Source organism: Stylophora pistillata, chromosome 5 (genome assembly GCF_964205215.1).
Source record: "Stylophora pistillata chromosome 5, jaStyPist1.2, whole genome shotgun sequence".
NCBI lineage: Eukaryota > Metazoa > Cnidaria > Anthozoa > Scleractinia > Pocilloporidae > Stylophora > Stylophora pistillata.
This window is the reverse complement of record NC_142523.1, coordinates 2,730,467-2,751,928: the sequence shown is the minus strand read 5'-3', so window position 1 is coordinate 2,751,928 and position 21,462 is coordinate 2,730,467. Positions and strand designations below refer to the sequence as shown.

The 21,462-nt window shown below is 38.4% G+C and overlaps 1 protein-coding gene and 1 long non-coding RNA gene across 2 annotated transcripts in view; one reads left to right on the top strand and one right to left on the bottom strand.

The window, feature by feature from the left end:
- Positions 1 to 17,590, bottom strand: part of LOC111319963 (hemicentin-2-like) — a 95,562-nt gene extending 77,972 nt beyond the window's left edge. The window contains exon 1 of the mRNA XM_088761376.1: positions 17,525 to 17,590. The gene's annotated coding sequence lies outside the window, so the exon portion shown is untranslated. The remainder of the gene's footprint in view (positions 1 to 17,524) is intronic.
- Positions 17,591 to 17,678: 88 nt separating this feature from the next.
- Positions 17,679 to 20,044, top strand: LOC148729813 (uncharacterized). Its single transcript, XR_016001800.1, has 2 exons — positions 17,679 to 19,432; positions 19,879 to 20,044. It is a non-coding gene; the product is annotated as an uncharacterized LOC148729813 (long non-coding RNA).
- The last annotated feature ends 1,418 nt before the right edge of the window (positions 20,045 to 21,462 follow it).

The window sequence follows — 21,462 nt, the reverse complement described above, 5'->3', positions numbered from 1 at the left end:
GACGTGTTTTGAACAATACCAGAAAATGAATAGGATGAATCGTTTGTTTTTTAACGAGGATCATTTTACTTAAAAGAAAAAGTCTGAAGCTTTCTTAGACAAGCTTAGTAACAGGAAATGGACTCATGTAAATAAGTCTTGTTTCGTCTTTTTAGGCTTAATTTCTGGAGGTATTTCTTACTCGACAGGTTTGGTTGAATTGATTAGAACAAGATCTCTTTAAAAGACCTATTGGAATAAGTGTCCAACCATTAAAAAAAGTAAGATAAACCTATGATGGTGTCTGCATAAATTCCCAACGAGAGAAAACTGTCTGCCTAATCTAAGGCCAAAGTTCAGAAAGTTTCATGTTACCTAACAGGCTAAAGCCAAGAAGTGCTTACAAACCTTTATCAAAGGGCTCCCCGGAAAGCTGTTTCCTAACGTAAAAGTGTTGGTTAGTTTGTTTACCTCAAGTGCAATTAAACCAACATTTAAAAAAATTCTGTTTCAGAATCTGACCAACAAACCATTACAGGACCTTTCTCAGTGCGCTCTGGTGTTATCCAGAAAACTTAACAGTTTTTCAAAGCATTTGATACGTTTGCGAAGCGTTCAAATCGGTAAACCAAGATATGAGACACAGCAAAACACAATCACTTGGAATGTGGCGGCGAGCTTTCATTCGTCATTCGTCAAGTATAAAAATTTTTTTATATATACTTTTGAGCAGAGTCCTTAGAGAACTTAACGAAAAAGATTTAAATAAAATTAGAACAGATATGTTCTAGCGGTTTGCTAATGAGGTATCTGATCCTTTGTCTCGGCTTTACCTCCTTCAGCAATTCAACATGTCCTCCTAACTTGAAGGCTTGCCAGATGCTCAGTCCTGCTCGGCCTGGTGTTCACAATTCTATTCCATGTTGCAATCACTATTTTTATCCACCAAGTAAAGCGGAAATTGGAAAGAGGTGCCACCTATCACACTGAATTGACGAGGAGATGCATTGTTAAGCAAACGAAAACAGTGTCTTGAAGTATACTGAATTGCGTAACTGTTGACGACTTTCAGCTGACACCCGTTCTCGTTTGTGAAGTACCTTGTGGGTTATGTTCTTACTTCGCTCTCTGCACCCAGCCGGCCCAACTGATGCAAGTGAAAGTTGCCTTGAGTTATCACAACAAAGGATTGCAGTATTTAGGAATGACATCATTTTCTAGCCTTTGGTTGTAAACTTGCAACGATCAAAATTTGCGTGGATCCTCCCATGTCATTAACGTGTTTGTCGAGTGCAGAAAACGTCCATCAAGGATTTTTTCGCGATGCAAGTATGCTAAACTTCCACAAACTTAAGTGGTAGACCAACTAAGATCAAGAAACTATGATCATTTTGCTAATAGGCAACTTTGGTTGCTAAATGATCTACTGCTAGACTACTAAGAGCACATACTGATTTTGCGAATTTTAGTAAAATCCTCCCCGTGTTTCAGAAGGCCCGGTAACCTCATGAAGCTAATTAAGTTGACCGACTAAACACTCCCTAACCTGCAAATCTCTTCCTTGGAAATTTACCTCTACTTTGTTTTAACAGAAAACGGAAGGCCATACGTAGCACTTTTGTAACTTCTCAGGGTTTGTAGGAAGAAACCTGCACACGTTCAGTTTTTGCATCGATAATTGAAACACTCAGGCAATATTCCCCCTTTTATCGCCAAGCCTATCACGTGTCCATGTCTCGGTTTAAGCCTGCCATATATGGTATTTGTCTCGTGTCGTTTTACGGCACCCCATGCATTCAGCATAGCATTTCATTTGATGATGTATGCATTACGAGACTTTCGCTATTCGGACTATTCGAGTAAATGATCAGAGTTATAGGAATGCGTAAAACATGACAGACATTTAGCCTATGTTTGTTGGACATCGTATTTTTCAGGAGGAGTATTTTAAAACAGGGGTAGCTTTCTCAGTTGAGCTACAAGACTTAAAAGGAATTAAGAAAAAGTAGGATTGATGAAGTTACCGAAACAAAAAGCTCTGGCTGTTCAATCATATATGTTGGATATCGCGTTCGCTGACAAAAGTGGAGAAAATTTTTCAGAAACTTTTCAATATTATTTAGGTCGTGCTCTTTAGGATCAGAAATACCTGATTTCGTACTAACACAGCCCCCTTATCATTACATTTTTTATGAGGAATTCTATAACTAAGTTTCGACCTGGATCCCATCAGTACTGACCTGTTCATTAAACTACACCAAAAACGCGCAGTAAAGAGGTTTTGAGAGAATCTAAGTGGAAACAAAAGGCGGATACTGGCGAGCTAGTGGACAAACCGTCCAAGAGCGTTTCAACCTCGTTTAGCACTTGCGTGCTTCATACGAGCTCGGTGTCACGATGCCTTCAAATTTAAAAGAGCTAAGTTGCAGTATGTCTATTGTAATATCACTTAGTCATTAGCGATCCTTGTAATCGTCTCTATTCGTAACTATCCCGGTTCTTCTAATGTTTTTCTTGATTCTCTAGTGTTTTACCGTGTTAGCAAAGGGACCGGTTCTAGTTAACGACAAGTCTGATGTATGGAGAGTATAACAATCACACGAATATCAAATTGACTCTTTGATAGGTCTAGTTCTTGGCTCAAAGAAACATTGTACGTCGAAGGACAGAGAGACTTCGAGAAGAACGTCATTGCAGCGAGTCATGTTTGCGTGACAAATACACACAACGTGTTAGGTTCAAAGTTTCCTAAAGATTTAATCGCCGGCCGGTGAATCCCAAATTATAAGCATATAAGGATTCGGTCTCCACCTTTTGTTGTATTTTTATGAAAAGATTTGTATAAAACGGAACAGCTATCAAGGAGATTTATAGCATTGTGATCTTTTCACATAGTCAGATATTCTGCATACCACACTTGAATAGGCTATTTCAGGTAACCAAGCGTCTGCTGATTGAAATCTAAGCTAAAAGCTCAGTCCAGTCGCTTGATATGTTCATCTCGATTTATCGTGTGTGTGGCCCCTCGAAAACTTTCGGTCGATTTGGGTAAAACTGTCTTTTTTGTCGATTTATTTTCATTATTTCTGAAATCATTTCCGGTTGAGGTAGAAAAAAGTCTCTTGTGGGTCAAACCTTCTTGAACTCCAGTCCTGCACTTTCTGTGCTATTACCCGTAAGTACTTATGGGATCTGTGGTCAATTTTTTTAAGAGTGTTTTCCCAGAGTATGAGAAACAGTTTCCGGTTCAGCCAAAAAGCGGCTTTTGAGGCCAAGATTGATAAGCAAGAAGCTAAGCTGGTAAAGTTCAATCCCGCATTCGCTCATGAAAGACGCCGTGAGCCGTCTCATGATTCTTATTTTAATCCTTCTGCGTCTAAAATCTAGATGTTAATTCTCCTATTTGATGGTCACACATGTCTTCGTTCGTTATTTCTGAGGGTTTGGTGTTATATCAAGACAAGATTATCTAGATGGAAATTTTGTCAATTCTCAGTACCTTCTTCTACAAAAAGTTGTAGTTTTAGATTTAGATTAGAATTTATGTGATGATCAGTTTGTAAGTCAAAGGGCTGGCAACAAACCCCCATCTCGTATTTACCAAGTAGTTGATTGGGGATCTATGCTGGATTTTGATAAAAAAAAAAAACTGTTTCTCTGTACTAGTGGAGGATTTCCGATGTAACAAAGGTCGCTTAATTGAGTAAACGATATCTACAACGTGGAGGACGCTTAAAATCCCTTGGCCCGTGGGAAATAGGTAGCACTGTCGACAAATTATAGGCCGAAGGTCGGCTTTTTAGATATCGAATGCACCTGGATATTTGTAAGCGGCAAAAAAAGAGAGATTCGTTATAACTAACAATTTTTTTCGTGACATAGGCGATTACCAGTTGCTGGGCTCCACTTCCTGGCATTAAGAGTTCTTATCTCAAGATCATGTTAAGATAATGGCTGTGATATGGAGGATAACACAAACCACGTCCATAAGACGTGCAATAAGATATCTTGGATAATTTTTCCCTCGCTATCTAGAACAAGGCCCCACTTTTTTTGTAAGGGTACCTTGTAGCTTATTTTGCTTAAAAGCACATACTTGGGGTTTAAATTTGGCTAAAAAAAACCAACTTTTGACAAATGTTACCTGAAATTCCCTTCGATTGTTGCTCGTTCGTGCTTTACTAATGCCTCCCGCCTTTTTCTAGCGTCCTCACACGAACAATGCCTCATTGGGCATTTGTTTTATGTCGAGTCTGGGGTGCGACATAGCTGCTTTTATCGCTATCTTGTCAGCACCTCGAGGAGGAATAACTGCTCATCACTCACGAATGACACACGACGAGGACCATGCAAGTTCTGCGTGCATTGTAGTGCAACTCTTGAAAAATGGAGTCAAACCGAATTTCAGCGATTGCTATCTCACTTGAGCAACATGTATTTAGATTTTCTTGCTGATGTCACTCTACCCATTATGCACAGGCATGACTTCAGTTTGTCACCTCTTCATGCTCCTTGAATTAACTTAAATCTTCGTTTATAGATAATGAACTGGTCGAGTTAAGGAAGAAATGCCCACCTTCCTTCGTTTCAAGAAATGTTTGCTGCTTATTTGGTCAGTTCCAATCAGAAATGAAACATTTTGAACGATAAAGGAGAGATTGCGTTGTGTATGAGTTTTTGTAGTGTTTGATTTCTCATTTCTGCTATTAATTACCAGACACGCGATAATAAACCGCAGTAATGTGAACTGTCTGCAAAAATGGAATCTGTTCTGCGAAATGATTCTGCTATCTTTGATCTTCAAGGAATTTTTACGCTTGCCTCGTTTACCAGGCCTTATATAAGACACAATAACTCTTGAATTGAATTGCCTTCTCCTTTGAAAAGGATCGCAGAGATGAAAGAGACCGGTGATGCAATTGTCTGTCAAAGATGTCTACCTTCTGGACGTAGGTAAAAACCATAAACTAAAGAATTCCCTTGGATCGCAACTGAAGCGTTGTTTTAGATACGAAATAGGTTAGGACCTTGAAAATTCATTTCCGGCATGTTTGAGTATTAGGAATTTAGCATGGGACAGGATGAAGTTGAATACACAATATGAACACACATTTACAATTACATATTTATGTGTGAACTTTAGCCTAATGGTTCATTACGAGTTCTTCTTCATTCGCGCATTTTTCTCTGTACATGTCTAAAGGAACGGCTTAATCAATGAAAAAGACCTTCACTGACTAACATATAGAACATCATTTACAAAGCATATGCTGAGGAATCGCCCTTGAAATCGAATGCATTGAAAGAAAACAGATACCTACTTTCCGCACTGATGACCCCAAGTCGTTTATGGCAGACTCTACATGTGTTGCCTTTGCATGCACTGTCAACGAAGCATACCCTAGCAATAGCTTATGATATATGTTACTAAGAAAAGGATTTTCTTTTCTGGCAATGTTTCTTTTTATTTGAAAGAGTGGATTCTGAGCTGTTTTTACAGCTCATTGTAGTTCTGTAACTTTGCATCACGAAAGCTATTCTACTATCTTGCTTACGGCTTTATCTTTTCGATCACTTGTATTGAATCGGTAAAATCCACGTACTTTCAGTTCTAGAGCTTTTGTACCCAAACATGTACACATTTTTTAACAATGGACACTATCCTTAATCGAGATTATAATCCGTGATGTCCAATCGATTTTCAGTAAGATGTAACTTGGCGCCTCTACAAATTTTCTCGATTTAGATTTGAGATCTATGTATGGATTTTTAGGAAGGGCTAAGAGAAAAGATTAGTTATAAACCCTCCTGGGGAACTGTTAACCATGTATGTTAATTCTATTCTAAGAATAGAAATATTTTTTAAACCCTTGGATTCTTAAATTGGAAAATGAAGGATTTGAAGGATTCTTAAATGGAGATTACTGAAAGAAGACGGTGTGATAACTGCGATTACTACTGTAGCTCCACACGGTTCAAGAAATATAAAACCTCCTCTTAGGATTTCGGGAAACAACTTATGTATTGATTTTACGAAAAACGTTCTAGAACCAACGGCCGATTTGCTTCCAAACTTGCACATACGAGCGACGCATGCACACTCAGAAAGGTTTTTCCCAATCACGAAAACAAAGCAAATATTGGAATATTGCCATTGGGGTCAATCCGTCTCAGACATCACGCAGGTCAGACATTGTCACTAAAAAGTCGCAAATGAGTAAAATATGATCGTTTACTCATATTTCTCGTCTAGCATTCCTCCAATGGAAGTAGCGTGGAATCTTTATCATGAAGCACACTCATGAAACAGCGTTTTCATAGAATTTTCTTTTTATATGATGATGCCTTCTTGACATGCAATAGTGTGTCGAAGTGTGCATGTGATTGACCCCTGATAATGTAAATCGGCCTCCTGTGAGTTTGTTTACTGCTCCATTGATTACAGTTTCTATTGGACTATGCGCGGGCCAGACTATAAACTCAATTAAGCTTTTATTTAATATCCCCTCGATGAATGACGAGACTCGTTGAATTGCGGATGGAGTCCTGGAAACCCTTTCCAAAGCATTGATCTTTTTAAGGTTGTCTTTTTTATATGAACGGTTTTATCCTTGGAGGACGTTCTTGAAAGTGGCAGAGTGATGTTAGGAAGCGCACAAAAGGACAGTATGAGACCCGGCATAGCGTGACCCGAGTCCTGAACAAAAGTTTGATAAACCACGCATGGTTATCGTGTTATCAGCCAATTTTCTGTCACAAAGGTTATAAAAACACTTAACTTATATGAAGAATAATAATGATAAACAATATCTGATAAAGAAGCGACACAAGTTTAGCGATGCAGAAAAGACGTTTCTTGACGCACAGTGACATTTTGGCGCTTTATTTTAGCGGTTATTCGTATAGCATGTCCTAAGCGCCGAACGCGGTTAATTCAATTCAAGTATGAATTAAAAATAGCATTTGAAGGAAATTCTTACCTAAAGCCTGATCGGGGCGACGTCGTAGAGATAGATGTTGAAAATCTTAAGCTTGAATTCCTCGATCGAGTCCCTGCTTTAATAAATTCTGTATCTATTATTAACGCTTCCAAATAGACTTCCTCCACACGCCGCCTCGCGCGCATTTATAGTATAGTGGGGTCAGCGGTATAGGCATTTTTAGCTACGGCGCGACACCCTATGTTCACGCTAAGTTGGTGATTTGCCAAAGTCATGTACAGCGCGTGCTAAACGCATTCTTTGAATGAAAAAATGATTTTCGTTATGGACCCTCTCATAAGAATAAGACAGTGTTAAATTGTAATGAGATATCCGTAATTTTCATTGCACAAAAAGAGAAAATAAATGATCTACTTTCCCTTTTCTCTCCCCTCCCCAATCCAAACTGCAAATCAAGTTAACTCAAACCTTTCACGCGACGCTTTTGATGTCACGACAAATTTGTCAGGAAATCTTAACGGGAACTTACTTACGCTGCTTGATTTTCTGGCTAAACCCTACGGGGAAATACCTAAGAGGTGTATATCTGAAAGAACGAAAAATTTCTGAACATGCTGAAAAACGTTGTCGACCTTCAAAAGCAAAATGCATGATTTAGAACTGTACACCGCTCATCATGTCTCCGATTTTGATCTTGGTAATGTTTTTTGTCCGGTAGGTGGTTGTCAAATTTTGTTAATAATTTTGCTCTTTTTTTTTTCTCAGGCGAAGCAGTTACAGGTCATGGTTGAGGGCGAAACATAAAACTTAATTTCACACTTGTTTGTACTAAACCAATATCCCTCTCCCCTCCTACTGATTAATTGAGTAGACTTTTAGCGTGGACTAAAAGAGGCCAATGATATAACGCAGAGAATTTTTTTGAAATCACTGCTTCCTTCTGTGACGCTTCTCGAGCCGCCAGAAATGCAGTCTGAGCTTGCAACCCACTAACCTTCTGAATGTTCCATATAGGCCATAACCTTCTTTATTACACGACTCGGGCAGTCAGAGGGCCAATAACTAAAATCAACCAATCAAAACGCTCTATTGCTGGTCAATATTCTCTAAGTATTGGAGCGGGCACTGTCCAGAATGGTCCCGAATGATACCGCACTTGTGTCCCTTTGAACTTCAGTCGTATAATAAATCTCTCATTAACCAAGCTTGCTCGGGACCGTAATGGAAGAATATCGGTCCTCGGTCTTTTTTGCACGGATCTCGCTGCACTCGGTCCGTACCGTCAAGACCTCGGGCCGATATTCTCCCAGTACGGCCCTCGCGCTTGGTTAATAAGATATATAAATTGCTCTTTCTTCCGAATAACCTATCCTTTTGAAATGTCTCAACTCCACTATCAAGAGATAAGGAAAGCAGTTTCCAAAATCAGTTAGAAACTAGAAAGCTCCTTTTAAAGATTTCCTCTCTTTAATTAATACCGACCTGGAGGTCTTTGATTCCAATCCTGCAAAGCCATAAATTTATTTTAGAGCCTGTCAAGTGAATATGACGTTAGAGTTGCCATATAAGGCACTTACATCCCAAATTGGTTTTGTTTTGCCTGTAGCATCAAGATCTCGATTTTGTGTCAAACGTCCGCAGACAAAGACATTCCATAGTGGTTGTGACATTTCAAAACGTTTTCTATTGGCAGTCCTTATCGCAAACAACAATCTCACCGAAATGTATTTTGGGTAAAAGAGGTTATTTGAACCTCACAATTTATTTCGATTGCTTCAAACATTTCAATGTGTAAATCCTTACCATGAAAGGGCAGATAGATACTGGACGACTAACGCTGAACCAAAAGGTGCGAAATTCACGTCACGTATTGATTAAACGAAATTAGACTACTAAACCACTGACGACCGCTGAATAGATTTCAATCCCTTTGGGTATTGTGTGTGATCTAAGTAACGTTTTTCCTATTCCATCGCTTTCTTCTCTTTTTATAACTTTTTCACAAACTTTCTTGAACTTAATTTTTAAGTTTCATAGAGCACCGGGAGTTTTCTTGACGTCGCTACTCCACCTAAATCGAAACCAAAAATTTCGAACGAACGAACGATCAACACCTAAAGATGAACTTTAAGTGCTCCTTAATTACACTGACCTAAGACGCAAAGATATGAAGAGCTTGTAAGCATGTTTAGCTTCAATTCTTGTATTAAGTAACTGGTGCATTACCTTCAAGTGCTACATAGCTCATTCATTTGTTCAGTCATTCATTAAATTTGAGTTTGAGCTGTATGAGAGTGGACACAAGATTTATTATTATGACATTGCAGGCACTTCATAAACATCTACCATAACTTCCTCAGATCTGGCTATCTCTTACTCTGATCTATATCTCCATAGTGTCAATTGGATGATCCCATACATTTGTTCGCTGGACAACCGGAACAACGCACATGCGTGATTTCTAAAACACGATTATCCTCTCACGAAATTCTATGTCACGTAAAAATAAGTTTGCAAAATCTAAGTATAGTTTATATTTAGCGATAGACGCTTATTGTTGGCGAGTTCTTGTACGGTTTGGTAGTCGAACAATTCACGGTATGCTTCCAATAAAACATAATTATTTTAAATGGCAAACATTTGTGACCTCTGGAAACAAGAGACAAAACTCACAACTGGATATCACATATCAAGTTACCGATATTAATCTAGATCATTTTTTTCTTGATAGCTATAAGATAATCAAACTTTGATTCACGGTTGGGATTTTCTGTGGTTGTTTTTACAATTTTAGGAAGTTTAGGTCGGAGTTAAGAGCGAAACTTAAAGCTTTGGTGCACACCTGTTTGTGCTAAAACAAGATACGGACTGCCCGTTGGGCTGAAACCGATATTTTTATCTGAATATGCTGATAGTGCAAGACGCTGTTAGGTTCACAAATGGAATTGTCACAAAGGCAGATACCCAGCTTAGAAACAAACGAGAAATCATAGATCAGAATATTGAAACAAACTATCATAATAGTATTTTATTTGCTTGCCCAGCGTGTTGCTTTAGACCGTGTTCAGTTTCGCGTGGTGCGCCAAAGGATGTCGATGTATAACTACGGTACTGTAGAAACAAATTGTTAAGTTATTAAGTGAGATAATCTATCAACCATAGAAAAATTTAAATGTCACTTAATCTAGAAAGCAAATTCTCTTTACTTAATGGGGTTTGTAAAGTTAATTAAAAAAAAAAAAATGTCTGTGGTTCGCGAGTAGTTAAACAAGAATCAAAGTACCCCGTGCTCTATTCAATAAGTTCAAAGCCAGTTTAAAGGACATCGCATCATCTAAAAAGAGCTTTCTAAAGGTGCACGATAGAAAATGTCTATCAGCCGCAACCAGTTGGTTCACAAGAAGTTTAGAGAACAAAAACCCTAACTGACGTTGTGCGTGGCATTTGTAGGCGCACGTGCAATAGAAACGTGCAGAGTTCGATATGGTTTATATTTCACAATCAAACTCTACTGAGCCGAACAGGCCAATTTGACTTTGCCTTCTTCAATTTGGAACTAATACCAAGAAGCCAGCAAAATATGTAAAAATGAAGGATTTGATTAGTCAGTTATGAAGGTGAGCGCCCAAATTGTCTAATTATGGGTCCTCAAGACATGTATATGTACCCGGTTTTGATTTATCCCATGACAGAAACTTCAGGCCCACTAAAATCCCAATGCCTTTATAGAAACATAAATTGCACCATAAAATCTGTTGCCAAATCTCTTCGATTCTGTTTTCTATGGATAAATTTCTCGCTGTCGGTAATCAAATTGTAACAGGCACTTCACAGCACAGTCATCGTGATAATCCTGTGTCAAAGGATCAATCGCGTGCATTTTCGTGGAGTGAAACTTTGGGTTACAATGTCTATGCATGAAACTCTAGATTTCACGAAACTTAAAAAAAAAAAAAAACCCAAAGGTTATTCCATTTTTACCATGAAGTGCAATGACAACGGCTGAGCTCCAAATTTACCATCTTCCTTTTTGTATTTTATTGGTGCAATGCTTTCCACATCGCTGGTTCCAACAGTATCCACGATCCAGGACTTTTGTCGCTTATAAACATGGTAGCGATGGCATGACTCATCGTTGTCCGGCTCTGTCCCACACTTGTGACAGGAAGATAAACTAAAACTTTCTAAGAAGCTAGAATTATAAGTTTGTTGCTTGTTTGCTTGTTCCTTGTTTGCTTGCTGATCGTAAATAACACGTCGGTACCAAAGTGGTAATATACTGAAGTAATTTCGCGATAGAGGTTTTGCATGGCAGCCATCATGTTGCGTGGCAGGAACAATGAAAATATTTTGCATAAGAAAGAAAATTTTTCCCACGGGAAAAACAATCTATTGTTCCAGCCATGCAACATGGCTGCTTTACAAAACCCCTATTGAACGCGTAGTATGATGCTCAGCCATTGGCTCTATTAAAGCCCTGCGACTTGCATGCCGAACAAATTGCTCAATCTTGAGGAAGGAATAACATGTAAACTGCCAGTAGCCATTCCAGACCTTTCAGTTATCGGTGTCTACATAATAAAAGAGATTAATTTTCACATCGTTGTCCGGTTCTGTCCCACGCACATGACATGATAAAAGCCATTTCTTAACTTCACTGAGGAGCATAAAATTCAACATTTAGTCTTGTTTTATAACTCCCAATACGCTTATGGCATGAGTAACTATTGCCTTAACTCGCAAATGAGGTCTCAGTTGTGGCTTAGCTTGACAGCATCAAGTTGCTACATCGAAGGTCTGAAGGTCCGTTCGTCCACGAGAGAGACTTAATTTTTTCTTCTCTCGCGGCCTTACTCTTATTGATAACATTGAAAATTGCTTCATTGAGCTATCCAAATTTTTCATTATTGAATAAAATGACCCTTGATTAAATTACAGAAAATCGCCCTCCCATGATGTAATTATTCATAGGAATGATCAAAGACAGAATCTAATTCCTCTCGTTAATGTTATCGTATAAGGAAATTTTGATTACCCATCGATGAATGATATGTGACAAATGATCTACGGTTATTATTCTCTTTATGGGGAGCCATATCCGGACAGCGTTTTTGTTAAAATTGATCTCTCTAGAATAAAGTATTGATCTTTTGAGTGTATTTTAGTCGCTAAGTGCCCTTGGGTCAGGTTGTGCAACAAAATGACTACAGAAACGTCAAACACAACATGACTCCCGCCCCATAGATATCGTTTGGTGATGCAGAGTTGCTTTGCGTTGGGAAATGTTCTGTAAGGTTATCACAACGCTTACTCAAAGATTAAACAACGGATTTCTTGTCAGTTGAACAATATTGAGCGAACAGTTCTATAAATGGAGAATATCATCTGGCATCTTTCAATTTTGGAATCTCAGTTTCAAATCCATCATGGAGGGTGTTGTGTAAATGAATGTCTACGACAGCGAACTCACCTTTTAAAAATATAAAAATGGAAAATCAAACTTTGTATTTAGATCTTACCAAATGTAGCAAGACAGTTTTCTTTGAAGCTATTAAATTGGAAAAATTCCCGGTGTATTTTACGCACCGCTTCATACACGACTTCCTCACTGGCGTATCTCGCTCTACCTTTTCATAAATAGTGGTCAGCGGTGTGAAAAGTTTTGTACTCACTCGGCAGCCGGGAACCAGTTTGACGAGTTCTATCAGTTGGAGAGTTGCCACCAAACGAGATGGAGAAAATCCGACCCTTTTATTAATTCTTTCACTTTTTTTATCTTTAACACAGTAGATAAATTTTGGGTTTACCCCTGTTTTCTTTCTTTTTTTTTTTTTTTTAACTTAAAGAAACCAAATGTGCCAAGCCACTTAATCTATTAACAACAAGAATTAGAAGAGTTAGTCGAGAAACTCAATTTTAAGAAATTTGCCCATAGGTAAAACGTTCCATAGCAGCTATTATTGCTTAAGTAAAGCTTTCGCTACTCGTCATTACAGAAGATCTGTGAACCAGCTTCATAACATCGTTAAAAAAAAAAAAACAGATTTTGTTTCCAATTAATGACTCGACGACTTTGATCCAGTCTAGAGAAACCAAAAAAAACCGAGTGTTATCAATTTGAAAGTTGCAAGATATAAAACATTGCAACACCGTCAAAAGAACGATGAAAGGAAACGTAAGCTAGAGATCTCTGTGAAGCTTCTAAATCATCATCATACTGACCTAATGATAGTTCCTTAGCTTGCCAAAAAGTGTTTTTCTTAGCTTCCATCCTGTACTAAAAGAAAACACAATTTCCACCACCGAGGGACAAAGAAGACTTGTTGCGAGCATCAGAGACTCGTTAAAGAAGATCTCTCATTAAAGAGGACTTCTTTGATTTTGAGATTACAACTTCATTATTTTGTTAAAAAGTCTACACGTAGAGATGACGTCATACTTGCCATATAAGGCTTGTTACCATGGAGCACCTAAAGGAAATGAGTTATTGATGAAAGAAGGGCTCAGAATTTATGTAAAGAGTGGAAAGACGAAGGGTATTATTGGGTATTTGACAACTATAACACTCATATTAGTCACTAAAGCAAATGAGGTGTATCTTGTGAAATATGAGTCAAGCTGAAAAGATTGCCACCAGATGTGCAGTTTTTTTTCTATTTATAATTCTGAATGGGACAGGCAGAAGTTTTCCAAAGGAAATTCCATAACTTTTCTTTACCTAAATTATCTAAGTTGAAAGCAACCCTTTCTTTCCATGAGTACAAACACGAGTTTCAGCTTTGTCTAATCATTCTAAAATTCTACTTGTTTATCAAATATACATCTTCCGACGCTATGATTGCTTTCAAATTAATTAGTTTAAACAAGACAGTTTTGCTAATCAGATATTACAAGCACTTTATGTGACAGTCATCGTTACATCCTGTGACAATTGATGAATCGCGTGCTTTTGCGTGGAGTGAAACATCGGGAAACAATGAACATGCATGAGGCTCTGAATGTCACGAATATTTAAGAAATCGAAAGTCCAGTTAAATTTACTATGACCTCCATGTCGATTGCATGCTCCCTCACGGTGTCAGGCTTGCAAGTTGTTGCTATCTTAGGGATAGACTTATTTCCTTCGAAAACAAGACAAGAGGCAATAGACTATCAGTATCAAATATCTTTTGCGAAACCCTGATCTGCAGTGGTGTTTTGCTTGTGTGTATTTGTGCATTGCTTCCTAAAAGTTTTTGGTCATTGAGGACAAAAACAAGCCGAAGGAATAAGTTTTGTGGGCGGAGAATACAAATAATACACATATTCTAGAACTAAAATACTGTCAGCCTGCCAGATGAAATCCGATATTTTCTCAGGGGTTGTCAGCGGGATGAGGCACTTCAGCAAGTTTTGAATTCAAATTGTCTCTAAGTCGCTCAAGTGAGGATTTCCGGCTAAGGAAAGAAACGGAAATCCATACATCTCAATAAACAGTAGTTTGAATGATAATATTATTGTTAATGCTTTCTCGGGGTGTTATAATAGCTATCGAAAAGATGCTTTCTCGCTGTATGTGTGTGGAATGTAGGGGTGCGTAATTTAAGGGTCAACTTTATTGGACTTTGAGGGGAAACCAGTACCATTGTAACAAAATACTTAGCACGCCTAACATGGAATTTGTCTACTGATGAAAAAAATGAAAGACAATACCTTTTAATTAGTTAGCATGTTTCATGGTCTACTTTAAACCCATGCCTCTCATATTTATATAACATAGTTAACCGATTTTAAATTTGGACGGGAGAGCCGTTTTAACGCGGAATTTTCAGCTCCGAAATTCACCTTTGGCAAGGAGCAGAAACGTGCACTCGTAGGAGAACTGATTTCTTCTACAAATCTCGGTTGATTTATCTTTTATTTTACATCTTCTTGGGTCTATTTTGCACCGTCCAATCTAAGGGACATCGGTTTTTATGACCAGTTCTTTTTCTGCTAGCAAATACCAGTGAGAATTTTTGAAGTGACGGTTTCTTTCTGCTCTGACTGGTTAAAGTTCCCTACCTCAAAAGTCTTCGTAGCAACTTACCACGAGGACCTCAACGAGCTATCCAAACATCTAAAGAGTAGTATTTATGCGTTTGCTGGTAAAAGGGTAGATAAGATTAGTTATAAAATCTGTTTATTAACGAACCAAATTAATGACGCATCCCGGGAAAAGGGAACCTTGGAAGCATTACTGACAGAAGAGCTGTCTCGATTTACTTAATTCTCGTGGGAAGAATGATTAATTTTCCCATCATATACGGATTTGAGATTCATCAAGAAATCGAAAATTGCTCTCGGTATTTCTACGTAAAAATTTCCTAATCTTTTCCCAGAAATGAATTAAACTACGTTCGCCAATCACTGTTGGAAAACGAACTTTAAACAATTACCGCCTCCCGGTTAGCTCAATTGGTTAGAGCACCGGATTGTGTTGTGCAGGAGATCGAGGGTTCGAGCCCCGGCCGGACCAATACTCATGGTCTTAAAATAACTGAGGAAAATTTGCTATCTTTCTATAATATCAAGAAATGGAAAGATGTTCTAGTCTTCTGGGATAAGGACGAATAAACCGTAGGCCCCGTTTCCTGCAGGGTTAGGGGTAGGAGACAGTAATTTCCTACGCACTACATTACTGTGCGGTGGATGTACTCCCCTGGGGTGGGATGTTCGAAGAAACTAACACTACCATGCTACTCTGAAATTCGAACGGAAATAAAGTTATGTATGTCTGTATGTACAGTGACCGATGTTTGCCTTGAAATAACCTTTGTCTGCCCTCTCGTCTGCTAATCCTGAAATCTTAATCTAATTGGATTACCAGTATATTGTATAAGCGACCATCATCACGTGCTCAAGGCTCCGCTCAAATATGATACATATGTTCCAAAGATCTGGAAAGTATTCCTCTTTTCGAAGCTCATGATAGAGGCGTGATCTCGAACTCAACACTTTCGCCAAAACTGTACCCAAGACATCACGAAAATGAATGGAGAAGCTCGTCCAATTTAATCTCAAACTAAAGTAATCAGTATTTATTGAAATCTTTCGTGTTTCTCAAATGATGGTTGTTCTAATGAAAGGTGCCAGGTTTGTCTTAAAAATATTGCAAAAATGGCAAAAATGTGGCTCATGAAGATTAACCTTGACTAAATTGGCTAGTCTTAAAGAGAATTCTCAACCTATCCTACTTCAATTTAGTGATAACGTATAAGATGTTGTTTTCCATGTTTAATTTAGCTGTAATATTAGAAAGCGTGAGAACATCACATGCTGCATAAAGTAATAATTGCATTAGTCTAGGAGAATGCATGACACCGAGTAAACTGCTAAAGCCCGTGATAGTGTAAATACGCCTGTACAGAACCTTTGAACTGTAAATCCTTTATTACAGTTTGGAGTTGTCTGAAATTATTATGACCAGGAGAAAGCACTGATAATTTCTTTAAGAACGATGTGGCATCGACAGTGTCTATCCTGTATTTCTGCACACATGATTACACCTGTTTCCGGTAAAAACTCTTCTAAGAAAAATCCTTAAGCGGTGTTCCTAAAGATCAATCAAGCTGAGTAGAGAAGCAGAAAGACTCGATTTGTCATGCTTTTTTTTTTTCACACAAATCCTGAAACCCTATATCTCCATACCATTTGTTTATTTCTGCATAAAAGAGAAAGATAAGCCTAGGTGTGAAAACGCCATATGTTCTAATTGAATCAACCATTTGTTCTTCAAGGGAATGAACAATGAACATTTCTGGTTGGCATTTAGTTGTACGAGGACCAAATGAAAATGTGATCCTCTCGCCATACAGTAAGTGGTAAGTGGATTTTATTAGCAGCGAGACAAATCGTCATGGCGGGCAAGAGAAAATTCATCACCTTACTTCTAGAATGGAAAATAAGTACAGTGTATTTCTAAAATATGATTGGATTTGGCCGGCGAAGCGAAGACGCTTTGCGTTTGCCATGCAAGCGGCAAGCTTTCAAGGAGTCTTGTAACAAGCAAAATGATACTTTTCGGTTGGCAGGACGACACTTTATCTTTCAGTTAGCAGCCAAAACAAACTAAATGTATTTCCAGGGTGTTACTTTAACAGGTCTGTTGTTACGTAAGGTCTAAAGTAAACCGCTAAGCACTCGCTGTACAGTTAGTTTTAAGCATGAAGTCGATAACCAAATGAAATTTTACAGTTGGCGAGGCATCTCGTTATTTCATATATTTAGGCGCGAGAAATAAATAAAATTCTAATTAAGAGGAATTATTAGCGTGGATCAAAAGCATGCTTCAGGTATCCCCTTACAATTAGAGCTGTTTAAAGAAAACTTAAGATGTACTATCTAAATGATACCAAATCATAGTTTATCTTAGACGTCACTGGAAAATAATGGGAAAATCACGAGTGATTTGATCAATAAGCAGATTTTCCTCCAGCGATAGATTACGGAATTGATAAGATTCCAAACGCCATATGTAGCCAACGCTTTCTCCCTTTTTGAGCATAAAGTGTTTTTACTGATTGTCATCTGCTCCTATCAAATCGATATTATTAAAACCCATCAAAATGAAGGTTTCACAATACCTGCAATATCTTTAGTCCTGCTCAATAATTTCTCATGTCCTTGTAATCGGCCCTCTGTTGCGCTCAATCATCCAGTGTCTCCAGTTGTAATATAGGACTTGGAAATAATACGGCTTGGTTAAAATTGGTGCCTGTCACGTACCTGTCACGTGCCTGTCACGAAAGTCTTGTCGAAGGGAGGCAGGCTTCTACAACAGGTGTTAATTACTTACAGGGGGTACCCCATTCCCCCACAGCCACCAGGTGAGCTCTCCTGAGGGGTATATTGCCGTTGACTATTTCCCATCGCCTTCAACAAAAGTAAGGAAAGAGAAAATAGCACTTTGTGTATATTACCTTTCCACCAGAGAGGCACATTTTCAATTTATGTAAAGGAAAAATTGGAAAATTTTTCTTTAAAACGGACTACAATCTCGCGGAGACCTTAACCAAGAGTAAGTCTTGAGTAATGACTACTCGTTAACTCCCCCTTGCGAGAGTAGCTTTATAAGTTGAAATCCAGAGAGAAACTCAGCAACATTGAATTCGAGTTTCGATAGTGATGATGTTACAAGGAGAACCTTTTCGACCCCGGCAGAATGAAAATTGGATAAAGTTGATTTTGCCCGCTACGAAGGGATTGCACTGAAACAAGCTTAACAAATTTTTAATTACAATAGCATAATTAGCTTGCTCTTCATACTTGAACTGCCAACGGTTACAAAACAGTTGAAGATGACAGGATGTTAGAGTTATGACGGATTTTAGTCTCGTTCTCAGTCCTTTCTAATTAGTTCAATTACAGTTTGAGCGATTCCTTCAGCACTTAAAGCTCCATTAACTTGTGGTACTAACGATCTTGCGTTTTAAAATTGTAAACATTTGCCGTTTGGACAAAAATGTTCTCAGTTGTAACAGATTAAAAGAAGAACGCTTCGTTATCAAAGTTGAGGGGGAGACTTCATCAGCTACTCCGATTATTTTCTTGAATTTCAGCCGGAAAGCTTTAGGCTGTTATCCCTGAGAAGTAGGACGCGGAAAACTGTCGAGTTCAAACGTGTTAAAACAGACCTTTGATATCACACCGTGAGATTTGCTTTGATTCAGCTTACAGACCAGGCGCAATTTTGACGAGTGATTGCACTTTGTTCTCTGCAATCTTTGATTTTTAGCAGAAGATTGATGGGAGATGATGGCCAGTTGCCTGGATAAACTATGGCGAGTTTGTATTGTTAAGGGGCCTAATAAGACGCTTGCACTGCAGTCAACTTTAATTCTATTAAACTTACATTTTACATTCATAGTTAACCCATAGCAGATAACTATTACCAATTAAGATTAGAATTTTTAATTGGATTTGATTTTAGTGGTCGTCAATTATCGATGTAAGCTTTAAACATCTTCTTTATTATGGGTCTCCGCTAACAGTTTTTAAGGGATTTTCAATAGTTGTTCTTTTTAATGGAATAACAATTTTCATCCACCAACTTCCACAGCATGATCAAAGTGTTGACACACATTTGTTTCTCAAATGAACGTAATCGATATCCTTGTGCTTATAACTTTCAATTGCAACTAGACTCTTCTATAGAAATTATTTGTCAGTTAAACCACGGACTGAAGCGTTGTTAAAATGTCAGCACGTCTCAAGCAATTTCAGGAAAGGAAGGAGTACTCCTACCCCTTATCGAAAGGCAGACAAACTTTTCGCTGAATGTAGTATTGTGTTAAGAATCTAATACGTCTTTCAGAGTGATTGCTGGACGCCGTAGACTGGGAAGATGTTTCTTTCGAAATGCTTCTCATGAAAGGTGTCTGGTATTACCCATGGTTGTAAAACGAAACAAGGTTACAGGCGGCATCAACTCAACTATTCCTCGGGGCACCTGGCAGGAGAAGTTAAGGAATGTTTATTGGCAAATAAACAATGTAAGTGATCCTGAGACTTTCTTAGGTTCAAAAAAGTCATAGTGTTATTTTCAGCCAAGGATATATATCTCACATTTCTCAGAAAAGAACAGTGCCCACTGCGTCTCGACTAGAACTGTTAATTATAATTCCAGTATTTATAAAGTCAACAGAGGTGTGTGCGTTCCTGCCAAACTCGTAGAGTGAAGGAAAGAATATGATTATTCAGTGGGAGATATCAAAACATCTCGGAAAGAAAATTAATTCGTTCGTATCAATACCCGGTCGTGAAATGGTGGGCTTGGGATGACTCACCGAAGCAACACATCCATGGCTAGCAGACCAATTTCACCAACAGACTGAATTATTGTTTTCGTCAATAGTAAACACGGTCTGTCAATCACGTGAACGTTAAGCTTCCAGTTAAAATACTTTAATTTTTTGTGTCTACTCTGCCTTCCTTCTAGTTTCAGATCCCATGATCTTCGGTTGATCGCATTGAAAAGTAATTGTAATCCACTGCATGATTGTCCAGAATTTTGCAGTTCTATCTTTGCCCTGTTAATAAAATGGAATGAAAAGAATTTTAGGGAACTGCCCCGGCTGATAATAGAAAGTATTTCCTAACGAGTATGTCAGAATTATTGTGCAGTTCATCTTTAGATGATTAGAGCAAGCTCTCGAGAATGCATTTAGCATAAAATTATCTTTCCTGGTCTAATATTTAGTGAGAGCGTGTGCCACCTTTGTTTTTAATCCCTCCAACTGACGTAGAGTGATTAACTGTTCTTAGCATCCTCTTGAAATCAGTGAAAATGAAAAGATAAGTAGGGTTTCTTCAACTTCACTCAAGAGTTTAACTAATCACATATTGATAAATCTATGGTTTCAAGTCAGTAGAAGAAGTGCTGAATTAACTCCAAAACGGTGTAAAAATGCTCAAGGAATGTCTTGAAAGGGCAAAAGTTTAGGTTCTTGCTCAGGCTACATAAGAATGTACATTGACACCTGATCTACTGAGAAAGTGATCCAGACAGTTTCTGAAAGTGCACGTTACGAATTAGTGGAGAACATTCGCCAATCATAGCGATTGATATGACGGCCTCTAAGAATGAAAAGAATGGGACCACAGTTTAAAGAAATCTTTTTTTCCGTACTCAACAAGAATTAGGTTTAAAAAGGTAATCCTATATTATTGCATTTCATTTTCTCGCGTGTTTTGAAATCCTCTCCTTTCCCCCTTGGATCTTTCAACACAGATTAGCCCTGTGTTCAGTTGCCGAAAGTTTCTGTCAAGGGAAGGGAGAAAACCCCATGACCAGTGGATTTGTGACCATTCACTGCCCTTAAGCAACCACGACGGCGACGGCAACGAGGACGTGGAAAAACAAGAGATCTAATTGTCAGAACAATAGCTCAGCACGTGCGTTTTGAAACTTTGTACATTTCTTAGCCGTCCTATGCAAAACAACAACCTGATATCGCCAAAATTTGCGTCGTCTGCGAACCGAAACCGCGACGGCAAATTAATTTAATTTCCATTTGGAACTCAACGCTACTTCTATACGTCATGCTGAAGTTGAGCTGTGACGCTGTATGAGACAGTAAGGTCATGCAGCCATTTTTGAAATTCTAACTAAAAGTAGAAATTAATTTTTTAATCGAAGTCTTCCTTGGCGTTGCCGCCCTGACTGCTTAAGGTCCTTAATGTGTACATGTAAACAGAATGTGGACTAAAAAAGGACTCAGGATAATGACCCCTGACCCTTTTCTGTTGTGTAATTTACATTTAGAGAGAATATTGGTAATTTTCTGTCTAACACTAGTGTTAGTCCTTCGTCAGAGCGAGCTAACACACACACACACAACCTACAGTTCCTCTCTTCGCTCTGACGAAGGGCTAACGCTCGAAACGTCAACATGGAAACTCTTTACGGTAGCCAATTTACATCATCAACTCAGTTGATAAAACCAAATTATCTTACAATACCCCCCACCCCACCCCCTACTAACGCTCAAAACGTCCGCTTTAAAAACTCTTTACGGTGGCC